At 37.7% G+C, this 11,788-nt stretch overlaps 1 protein-coding gene across 1 annotated transcript in view; it reads right to left on the bottom strand.

Annotated features, from left to right (window-relative positions):
- Window positions 1-11,199: 11,199 nt before the first annotated feature.
- LOC111402983 (protein DETOXIFICATION 35-like) overlaps window positions 11,200-11,788 on the bottom strand; it is a 6,301-nt gene continuing 5,712 nt past the window's right edge. Inside the window, exon 8 of the mRNA XM_023031318.1 lies at window positions 11,200-11,404. The gene's annotated coding sequence lies outside the window, so the exon portion shown is untranslated. The remainder of the gene's footprint in view (window positions 11,405-11,788) is intronic.

The following is an 11,788-nucleotide window of genomic DNA, read 5'->3' as shown; positions in this document are numbered from 1 at the left end:
TTACTCATCCAAGATGAATTATTGAAGACGTGTTGATTTAAGTGGAAAAAATCATTTTCTACCTAATTTTCTCATCCTTGACATGGAGGAAGACAAAGATGTTCCACTCATATTGGGCAGCCCATTCTTAGCTACAGGAAGGGATTTTGAGACTTGGCGAGAAGCAGATTTCATTCAATATCTTCAAAGTCATGAAATTCGCTATTTAGACAGATAGCTATTTTTAGATAGATGTGATTGAAAAGGTGGTCCAGGACATATTTTGCTGCACAATACATCAGATGCATATAAGGCATACATTACATGTTTTCAATCTACTCACTCTAATTCTCTTGAGATTAAGGCATGTGCAAGGATTTTGCAAATTAACCTACCATACACGTGTAAACGCCATTTTGAGAGTTTGGAAACTAGTCCTACAAAGCCACTACCATCTATTCAATAGCCTCCTAATTTATAACTTCAGTAAATACTGCCTCATCTCTGTTATACTTATTTGGGACAGTCTTCTATACCCCTAGTGATTATTTTGAATTTAGTCAGTAAGGTGGATGAAGAAAGACTACTCTGGGTACTCAAGGATAACAAGACAGCTATTGGATGGTCTATTATTAATATTAAAGGGATAAGCCTTTCATTGTTTATGTATAAGATCCTCATGGAGGAGAACTTTCGACCAAATGTAGATGGCCAGCACACGCTAAATTCAAACATGAAAGAGATGGTCAGGGCTGAGGTAATGAAACTTCTGGATGCAAGTATTATTTACCTAATATAACAATACATGGATCAACCCAGTTCAAGTTGTGCTGAAGAATGGTGGTATTACAGTGAGGCAGAATGAGAAAAATGAATTAATTCCTACCAGAACTATTAAGGGTGGAGAGTTTTCATCGATTTTTGCAAACTCAATGCTGCTACTCGGAATGACCACTTTTCATTTCCATTTATCGATCAAATGTTAGAAAGACTGGCAAGGCATTTCTATTACTATTTCATACACAGATACTTTGGATATAATCAAATCCTAGTAGCACCCGATGATCAGGAAAAGACCACTTTTACATGTCCCTATGATACTTTTGCTTACCGACATTCAGTTTGTGCAATGTTCCATCCACTTTTCAGCGTTGTATGATGGCAATCTTCTTTGATATAGTCGAAAAATTCATAGAGATCTTCATGGATAAATTTTCAGTGTTTGGATCCTCTTTTAATGAATGCTTGGAGTATCTGAACTTGGTATTACAGCAATGCAAGAAAACAAACTTGGAATTGAATTGGAAAAAAATATCATTTCATAGTATAGGAGGGCATTGTGTTAGGATACCAAATTTCAGCAAAAGGGATTGAGGTGGACAGAGCAAAAATTCAACAGTTAAGAGTGTTCGCAGTTTTATTGGGCATGCCGAGTTTTAAAGGAGATTTATTAAGGATTTTTAAAAGATCGCAAAGACCCTGTGTAACCTGCTAATGAAGGACATCACTTTTGCCTTTACTGAGGAGTGTTTATTGACGTTCAACACTCTAAAGGAGAAGCTGACCTTCGCACTAATGATCATTACATCAGATTGGAGTTTGCCATTCAAATTAATGTGTGATGTAATTATGTAGTGGGGACCAAATTGGGACAGCGTAAAAACAAGATATTCCACGTGATATACTATGCACAAAATATCTTGAAAGACACACAAATCAATTGTGCCACAACTGATAAGGAGCTTTTAGTTGTATTCTATGCTTTTGATAAATTTCGATCCATATCTTGTAGGATCAAAGGTCATAGTCTACACCGATCATGCTGCCTTAAAGTACTTGATCACAAAGAAGGATGCCAAACGAAGACAATCCGTTGGGTATTTACTTCTGCAAGAGTTCAACTTGGAGATTAAGGACAAGAAGGGAAATTAAAATGTGGTAGCAGATCACTTATCTTGACTTGAGCGGGGAGAGAAAAAGGAATCAATAGAGATAAATAATATTTTTTCAGATGAGCAGATGTTTAGTGTGGTAGAGACACCTTGGTATGCTGATATCATAAATTATTTGACCAAGTCTATCACTCTATCGGATTATTCAAATCATCAAAGAAAGAAATTCTTTGTCGATTTGAAAAATTTTATTTTTGAGAAGATCCCATTCTCTACAAGCAAGGGCTATTCAAATTATTTGATGATATGTGCTTGAGGAAGAAGTGCCTTGAATATTGGAGCAATGTCACTCATCTGCATACGCATGGCACTTTGGAGCAATAAAAACAGCAGTTAAAATTCTATAGTTGAGATTTTATTGGCCTTCATTATTTGGGAATGCTTCTGAGTTTGTGAAGAGGTATGACAGATGCCAACGTACTGGAAATATCTTGAGGAGGGATGAGATGCCCCTGAAGCCCCAGAATAACATTCTTGAGATAGAACTCTTTGATGTGTGGGGAATTTATTTTATGGGGCCATTCCCTTCGTCGTTTTCAAATCCATACATTTTAGTTGCAGTTGATTACGTCTCCAAATGGATGGAATCTGTAGCATTGCCAACCAACGATGCAAAGGTGGTGATCGGATTCCTAAAGAAGTTCATTTTCACCCGTTATGACACACCTCAAGCTATCGTAAGTGATGGGGGCAGACATTTTTGTAATCATCAATTTAAGTCCTTGTTAGCCAAATATGGCATCCGGCACCGTGTAGCTACTCTTTATCACCCTCAGATAGGGATGTCAAATGGGCCGAGCCGGCTCGGCTCGTCAAAGCTCGACTCGTGGGCTGCTCGGGCTCGTCAAATGACGAGCCCGAGCTCGAGCCGAGCGGGGGGTCGATTCCAACGAGCAGAGCCCACGATCGGCTCGTCCAAAAAGGTGGAAAAAATTGAAATTTTATCGATAAAAATTGAAAATTTTGCCCAAAAAAAAAATTCACGAGCTCGGCTCGGCCCACGAGCTCGTGGGCCGAGCGGAGCTCGCCCACAAGCAACGAGCTGAGCCCGAGCTCGGCTCGCCACTAGCCCGAGCCGAGCTCGTGGGTTAACTAGCCGAGCCGGCTCGACTAGGCCCACTGCCACCACTACCCTCAGACCAACGGGCAAGTTGAAGTTTCTAATAGGGAATTAAAGCGAATACTAGAGGTAACGATGAATTCTTCGAGAAAGAATTGGTCTAAAGAGCTTGACGACGCTTTGTGGGCCTACAGAATAGCTTTCAAAACACCTATAAGCATGTCTCCATATCATTTGTTTTTTGAAAAAGCGTGCCATTTGTCAGTTGTGTTGGAGCATCGAGCTTATTGGGCAGTCAAGAACTTAAATTTTGATTTAAAAATACCTGGTGAAAAGAGACTACTTCAATTGAATGAAATGGATAAGTTTTGTCTGAAAGCATATAAGAATGCAAAGTTGTACAAAGAGCTTACCAAAAGGTAGCATGCCATGCATATTCAAATAAAAGAGTTTGAGGTGGAGCAAAAAGTTCTGTTATACAATATATTCTCTCTCCCGCTCTCTCCCCCTCTCATCCCTGTCCATCATTTCTCCGGCAAAGAGACCTGACAGTACGACTATGAGGACCTAATTCATCGTCGCATGGTGCTTCCGCTGCTCGTGGAAGCGTGGTGAATTTGAAATTGCAGTGGGTGGAATTGTGGATTTGTGGTTTTTCTCTTCATTTAGGGTTGGTCTGCTATGTTATCTCCGACGTTGAGGCTTGGCATCTGAGTGGTCAGGTGGAGTTATGGCGATGGAATTGCTTGGATTTGTACACATCGCACAGCACTGATCTCTAACTGCTACAACTCTGGTTCTGTCAAATCCAGATCTACGTGTATAGAGAGGTGTGAAGTGGTGTGGTGGAGGCGCCGCGTTGGTGTTGATGGTGGTGGCGCCATGCGAAGGTAGCTACGGGATTTGTGTTTATTCATGGTAGTGTGTGGTTAATGGTGAATGATAGTGGTGTTGGGTGTTGGTAGTAGTGACATTTTCTAATCAGTCTGTGGTTGTGGCGGGTCGCTGCTAATGTGACAGTGAGGTGGTGATTCTACAAGGGGTGATGTGTGGCGGTGATTAAGGTGTGGTGTACTGGCGGCAATGGTAGTACTTGTAATGGATTGGGGTTACAGTGGGGCGCAACAGCAGTGGTGGTTGTGGCAGCCATGGTGTTGGTGGTGCGCTATGGATGCGGTGTGTGGTGCGGTCGATCGTTGTGTTTTGGTGGTCGTTTTTGTTGTATGGAGAACACGGTTCCTACCTCATTACCAGTCTCGCTTAAAGTTCATTTCAAAATATAAATTTTTTGTCACACAAATAATCATTTGAAGAAAACATGAGGTATTCTACAAATTAAAAATAATGATGATGTTGATGATATCCATCAATTAAAAGACACGAAAAAAATAATATCAAAACAATGCCCAACGAGATAGATGACGAAAATGGCTTACCTGATCCAGCCCTACCCCCATTGCCATCTCTATTAGCACCTATACTGCTAAATGGCATCTCATTTTGGCAAGAAGCTACATTACAACTCTTGCGGCAACTTGGTCGCTCGTGACCTCTCCAACACCATTTGGTGTACGCCTATTTTTATTGGTTTCTAAAGTTAATTGTTACTTTCTCGCGGGTCTCTCTCTTCGCTCGCTGACTACTGCCTGCTGCATTATGCGATTTCATTATGCTATTTCCTCCATTTCTTTGTGAATGTTTCTTGTTTTCTTTGTGATTCCAATGATTGTGTTTCTTTGTGTTGAAAAATGATTTAGCTAGTTAAGTTGACATTCAATTGTTAGCAGAAATGTAGGCAAAACTGAGCGTTAATAATTTTTTATCCACGTTGATGTCAAATGCACCTTGTGTACAAATTTTGGACGATTTGATTGTGAAACTTCTTGTTGAAACTTTGATTATTGTAAGTTTATTGTTACGATAAGATTGACACGTTGAGGAAGCATAGTATTCATCATCAAAAACAATATCAGTAGTTACCTAGCTAGGATTAAAAGGTAACACACACATGAGAGAAGTAGAAATTGGTGTTCGAGAGGGACAAGGGGTGTCGCACCCCTTTCACAATGTTGTACAGAGCTCGAATTTGATAGTCATTTAACATTAAAAGAAATGGGAGAGAGGCCGGAGACACCATTATCCATTGTATTGTCCAATGCTAAGTTTTAAAATAGATCATCGCAGTATTACATATATATGTTTATGTAATTAGACTTTAGAAGACAGTGTGCAGCAAAGTTATGATTATATCCAAGCTCAATGTCATGATTCATATTTCTTCGCCAATATCAACCTAACACATAAAATTTAACTACTCAATATTCTTAATCTATTAAAGATTAATATCATGATTCACTTCTCCTTGCCAATATCAATGTGAGACATGAAATTTGACTACTCAAAAGTTATGTATTTATAAACCGTAGCACGATCCCGTATCAATTTACACTTGAAAGATAAAAGAAACACACGCTCTCACCTTCACTCCATCCCACCCCAACAAAAGCACCTCAATTAGAAGTTCTTGGTCTAAAAAGTTGTCTTCTATAGACACGTAGTTTTAAATTCAATCTCGAAAATGGTATGCTTAATTTTCTTAATATGATTTTAGGTCAATATCATGATTTATGTCTTTTCATAAATTAGTTTGTTAACGAAATTGTCTTACAAGCCTCAAGAAATATAAAATTTGACTATTTTGAAGTGACATACCTCAACCAGTCAAACCATAACACATTAATTTAAATTTACACTTGAAAGATAAAATAAACCCCTAATTGGTCTAATCAGGCAGACCCTGATTATATGATGTTTATGTAATACAACTTTAGAAGATAGTGTGCAAGGCCATATTAGCACAAGCGACTTAAAGAAACTTGTCAAAATTTGATAATTGTATGTGATTTTATCGGTATTGTCTCAAAAAATAATTGGTTCCAAGCTTTCTAACTACCAGAAATTTCGATAAAGTTTTGTGAGATTTTCACTATGGTTAGATTTAAATCGAAAGATATTTAATCCTTATTCATGAGTGTTGATATTTGATTAGGTAATTAACATTGATTTTGAACAAGTGGGGAATTGTTGTAATCTTGTTGATCAAAATCAAGTGTGAATGAATTGAAAATTAACAAAAAAAAAAAAAAATGAAAAAACCATGCCATAATATTGTTTATGCGACTGCATAGGCTTTTGAGGCCTACAATCGCATGAGTGCCTTCAGTGACTAAAAAGGCGATCGATGCTATAGTTATGTGAACACATGGCTATAACCTATGCGGTCGCATAATATTAAAATATAGCCATTGGCTGGATTTTTTCGAATTTTCTAGTGATTTTCTCGGTGAATCATTTCAAATTTTCTTGAACGCTGCTACACTTACAGGTGTCTATTTTACAGACCTTGTCGGATCTCTTACAATCGCGGGTCCAACGTATTTTTTTTTTTCATGTGGGACCGACCCCTACAGTAACGGGTCGGTAAGACCCCTATGGAAAAAACTCGGTCCCATTTTCTTATTGAGCTGTAACCACTTTGGGTAGGGATAATTGAAAAGAATAAAACTGGACGTCCAGCGGCCTGGACGTCCTGGGGCCTATTTGGCGCCCCCCCCTATTGGGGGGTCGTCTGACAGTGACAGGCGACCCCCCAATAGGGGGGCGCCAAATAGGCGCCTGGACGTCCGGCACGTCTGAATTGAAAATTATAAATAATCAATCTATTATTCATCCAACAATTGGAGAATTACTTTGGCTTGACACGTACTACAAACTACTTACCATTTTAATCCTTTAAAAGCAGAGGAGGCAAATACGAACAACAAATTTTAAGTGTTCAAGTCTTCTTCGCATATATCTTTTTCATCGTCTTCTTTTCCTTTCTTTTCTTTCTTTTATCCATTGCTGTATTTTTTTCCAGTTCGATGCAATTCCACCTACCACCCCTGCTACCGCGCCGGCAGCCATTCCTGTCCCCATCCGACCAAATTTGTTCTTCTTCTCCTCCACATCTGGCGCCGGCGGAGCTTCATGTTGGTTACCATATGGTGCTGGCAACCGCTCGACTTCGTTTCGTGACCCCATTTTTCAAACTTTTTTAGAGTTGAAAGAAAACGAAATTAGACAGTGTGGAAAACTGAGGAATGGTGATTGGGATTTTATAGGCGTGAATGGGGATGGTTGGGATAAGATTAACCTTTAATTTTAACGATAAAAAAAAATGATTAACGTTTAATTTTGAATTTTTATTGTATATGCGCCACTCATAAATAGTTTTTCACATAATGACCCTTTTACCCTCTGTCTTTTAAAAGGATAATATCTCTACGAGACTCATTTCTATTAACTTGAGATTTTGTGGAAAAATATATTTTGTAATAGAAATTTTAAAAGAATATGTGATCGAAAAGTAAGAAAAAAAATTTGGTTTACATGTAACTCTATTTTATAAGATATGAGTGATTAAAAATGAATTCTGAAAAAGTGGAACTCAAATAAGAGCTTAGCATACTTGAATTAGAGACAGTAAAATAATCTCATCTCGTCCTATCCTAAATTGCTGCACTAAGAATGAGAATATTTTTCATCTAGTCGTGTCATAATCGGATTGAGAGGATCTTATACCTAATAGGAATGTATATAATTACATGTGAAAACTTTCAAGCTTGTAATAATAGTGATATGAACGTAGAAGATTGGATAAAACTTGAGAAAACTTAATTATTTGAATAATATTGATTTATTTACAAGCTAACAAACACATATTAGTTGAATTCGAATTTATCTAATAGAAAAAGTAAAACTTAAAATCATTCGTGGCTCACTACAACTATTAAGTTCAATCAATACGTGGCCGTAATTTAGGAATTTAAAGAAAACATAGCACTTGTTTCATGAGTATGTTTTGAGAAGTGAATTTTTTAAAATTATTTATTTTATAAATGTATGATTGAAAATGAATGTGTGAATCAAAATTTAAAATCGAGGGTATATTAGTCAATGTGAGCTTATGCGGATGTGTTTGGTGGCAATTTAGGATTATCATACGTGAATAACGAGGGAATTTGGGATTGTTATGCGTAAATAACGAGGGATGCCGTCGTCTCCTTTTCTTAGCATTTACCAATAGGGGAATCTGCTATTCTGATTACAAAATAAAACGAATATTCTTGGCATCTACGCGGCTTTCACACGGCGTGGGCTGGGCCTTCTACTATTAATTCCTTAGAGGGAAAAATTCAAAATCCAGATATATTATTTACACCAATTCAAAAATCATGTAGATAGTTTGAAAATTAAAAATTCAGGTATATATTTAATTAATTAAAAATATTTATTAAATAAATATAATAAAGTCATAGTTATACGATTAATGATCACAAATTCATAATTATAGATCACAGAATTATTTATTGGTCACATATCATTAAATTAATTAGACACAAATTATTTCGTGGTCACAAATCATAAATTTGTAGGTCACAGAGTTTATCGAAGCCACGGATAATTCAAATTACGGTCACAGTTGATCTATGGATCATAAATTTTCAAATTTATTGGTTACGGATTATTTTTTTACTCATAGATTATCGAATTTTAAGATCACGGATTAATAATTAGTCCAAATAGTTGGTCACATGCACCAAACATCCCCACCACCAATCCCAATACATCATCAATCTTGGTCACAAATCACACCACCACACAACCACTGCTTGCACCACACCACCACTACAGTCCAAAATTGGCACCACAATCACCAAATTGGCAACACAATCACCATCGCAACCTCATCTCCAAAGCCAGTACCACTACCATTAGCAAAACACAAAATCAAAACTACTCTACAACCACCACAAAATCAAATTCACGGCAGCACACAGCTCATCACACCCATAGCACATACCCCCACCAAAATCACATCCAACCACACAGGCAATGCACACCACCACGCCGCATCCAACCACTGCACACTAGCAGCGCCACCATGCCGCCAACACCATCGTACGTACAGCGCACACACCCACCATCACCACATCCAACCACTCTACCATCTAACAGCACAACCTCAACATCATCACCACAGATCACAGCACACTCCGACCGCACCCAACAGTAACACGCAACTCGATTCACTTCCACCGATTCACCTTGGCAAACACGAACACTGTCTACTAAATTCCACCATTTCTTCCGGTCACCACCACCATGACTACCACACATCACTGTTGCCACCCCCACAACCGCCTGCTCAAACACCATTCACCACCTCCACCTGCAACTCTAATAACCACTGCATAACCACGACCACTATCTGCTAATGTCCACAATTTCTTCCAATGCTACAATACCTATAGAAACCATCTAACCACAATCATACCATATAGCAGAGAATCCTTAAAACCACGACACCAGCACACCAACTAGAAAAACAGATGCAAAAAAGGAGGGGAGAGAGAGAGATGACAAGCTTCATGATGGGCCATCCCCACACCAACTCTAATCAATTGCACGTCGCTGCTTACGATGGTAAGGTGCTGGGGCATCACGCACGATGGTCGATGGTCGATTCTTCGCTTGTTGTTGACACACACGAGCTTCATGAAGAGTCACCGGAGCTTCTTTCATATCGACGCTTGTCGCGGCATCGAGTTCGTCCTGCACCCCACGCTAGTCACGACACTAGAATTTGTCCCGGTCAAATTTAGCATAGCCAATCCCGATAGAGAGAAGGTAGAGAGAATGGGGATAAAGTAGAGAGAGAATGGAGTGAATTAGAGTTTGGAATTGAATTAATTGATTAATAAAATATCCAATTAATACCTGATTTTTGATTAAATTATTCACACCTATATTTTAAATTTGAAACTTTAAATACTTGGTTTTATGTAATTTCCTCTTCCTTAAATCCATTTAGGTCACTGGATTTTAGTTGGGCTTCATCATTATTGTTTTGATAAAAAATTTTACGAGAATAGCACTCACCGGTGGAAAAATGTTTTTACATGATTATATCTTTCTTGATAATTGTTTAGCACTTGGGATGGCATAAAAAAATCGTTAAACCCGATACCCACGAGATCCTGCCTCGAAGGAGACGAAAATTTCCCACCTAATCAGATACACTTGGTTGGGCACATTGCCCCAAGATGGGGTGGAACGGGTACGGAGAACATGGTTCCTACCTTGTTACCTTTCCCGCTTAAAGTTCAGTTTAAAATATATATTTTTTATCACACAGAGGATGTTCAAATCCCATTTTTAAGGAAAAATGCATTTTAGAATAGTAGATTGATAGGAAATGTGTGGTTGAAAAATAACGAAATTCTTTTTATTTACGTGTAATATTATTTTAATGAATAATGTGTGGTAGCAAAGAAGAGAGAAAAAAAGTATTTTGGAAAGAATGAGAATCAAACAAGGAGTAAGAATCATCTGAAGAAAACATGAGTTGATCTACAAATTGAATAATAATAATAATAATAATATCCTCCAATTAAAGACACGGGAAAAAATAATAACAAAAAAATACCCAACGAGCGGATGATGAAAATGGCTGGCCTGATCCCACACTGCCCCCATCCCTATTAACACCTATATTGCCAAATGGCATCTCATTTTGCAAGACGCTACGTTACAACTCTAGCGGCTACTTAGTCGCTTGTGACCTCTCCAAAACCATTCGGTGTAGGCCAATTTTCATTGATTTCTAAAGTTCATTGTTACCTGTTTGCAGGTCTCTCTCTTCGCTTGTAGACTACTGCATTATGCAATTTCATTATGCTCTTTCCTCCATTTCTTTGTGAACGTTTCTCGTTTTCTTTGTGGTTCCAATGGTTGTATTTCTTCGTGTTGAAAAATGATTTAGCTAGTTAACTTGACATTCAATTGTTTGGTGAAACAAAGGAAAAACTGAGCCTTAATAATTTTTTATCCATGCTTGATGTCAAATGCACCTTGTGTGCAGATTTTGGATGATTTGATAGTGAAACTTTGATCATTGCTACAATAAGATTGACACGATGAGGAAGTATAATATTCATCATCAAAAACAAGTTCAGTAGTGAACTAGCTACGATCAAAAGATAACACACCCTTGAGAGAAGTAGAAATTCAAGAGGTACAAAGCTCGAATTCGATAGTCATTTAACATTAAAAAGAAATGGGAGAGAGGCTGAAGACATCATTATCCATTGTACCGTCCAATGCTAAGTTGTTAAACGGATCATCACAGCATTACGTATGTATGTTTATGTAGCAAGACTTTAGAAGACAGTGTGCAGCAAAGTTTTAACATCATACAGTGATCAAACCACATCGAACTAAGCTTGAAGCGTCCTCCCAAAATTTTAAACGAAATTTAGTTGATAAATAGAAAATAATATTTCAACTGTCCAAGTGTTTATATAAGAGTTTTATGTAAGTATTATGCCCTAGGTCCAATCAACTTTGGACATAAATACTTTTATATATAATTAATGCAATTAAATGACAGATCTATTATTTAATTAATAGACAATTAAATAAATAATAGAGTCCGTAGATTCAAATATTTGTAATTTGTTAATCACAATGAGTTGTGATTGTGAGATACAAATTACATTTGCATTTCTTACTTGTGAAGTAAGTAGCTGATCTCACAAGTTAAAGTGTGGTGACACTTAAATGAACACGTGGATATTTGTTATAGAACAAAACATTGGAGACCCGTCGAGAGATTCCACATGGATAACTATCTGAGTGTCGGTGGTTAATCTCTAACTTCGGTAGTGAAATTGGTCCTTTGACTTGAGGTCGT

Source organism: Olea europaea, chromosome 11, assembly GCF_002742605.1.
Source record: "Olea europaea var. sylvestris chromosome 11, O_europaea_v1, whole genome shotgun sequence".
NCBI lineage: Eukaryota > Viridiplantae > Streptophyta > Magnoliopsida > Lamiales > Oleaceae > Olea > Olea europaea.
This window is presented reverse-complemented; position numbering and strand designations above follow the sequence as displayed.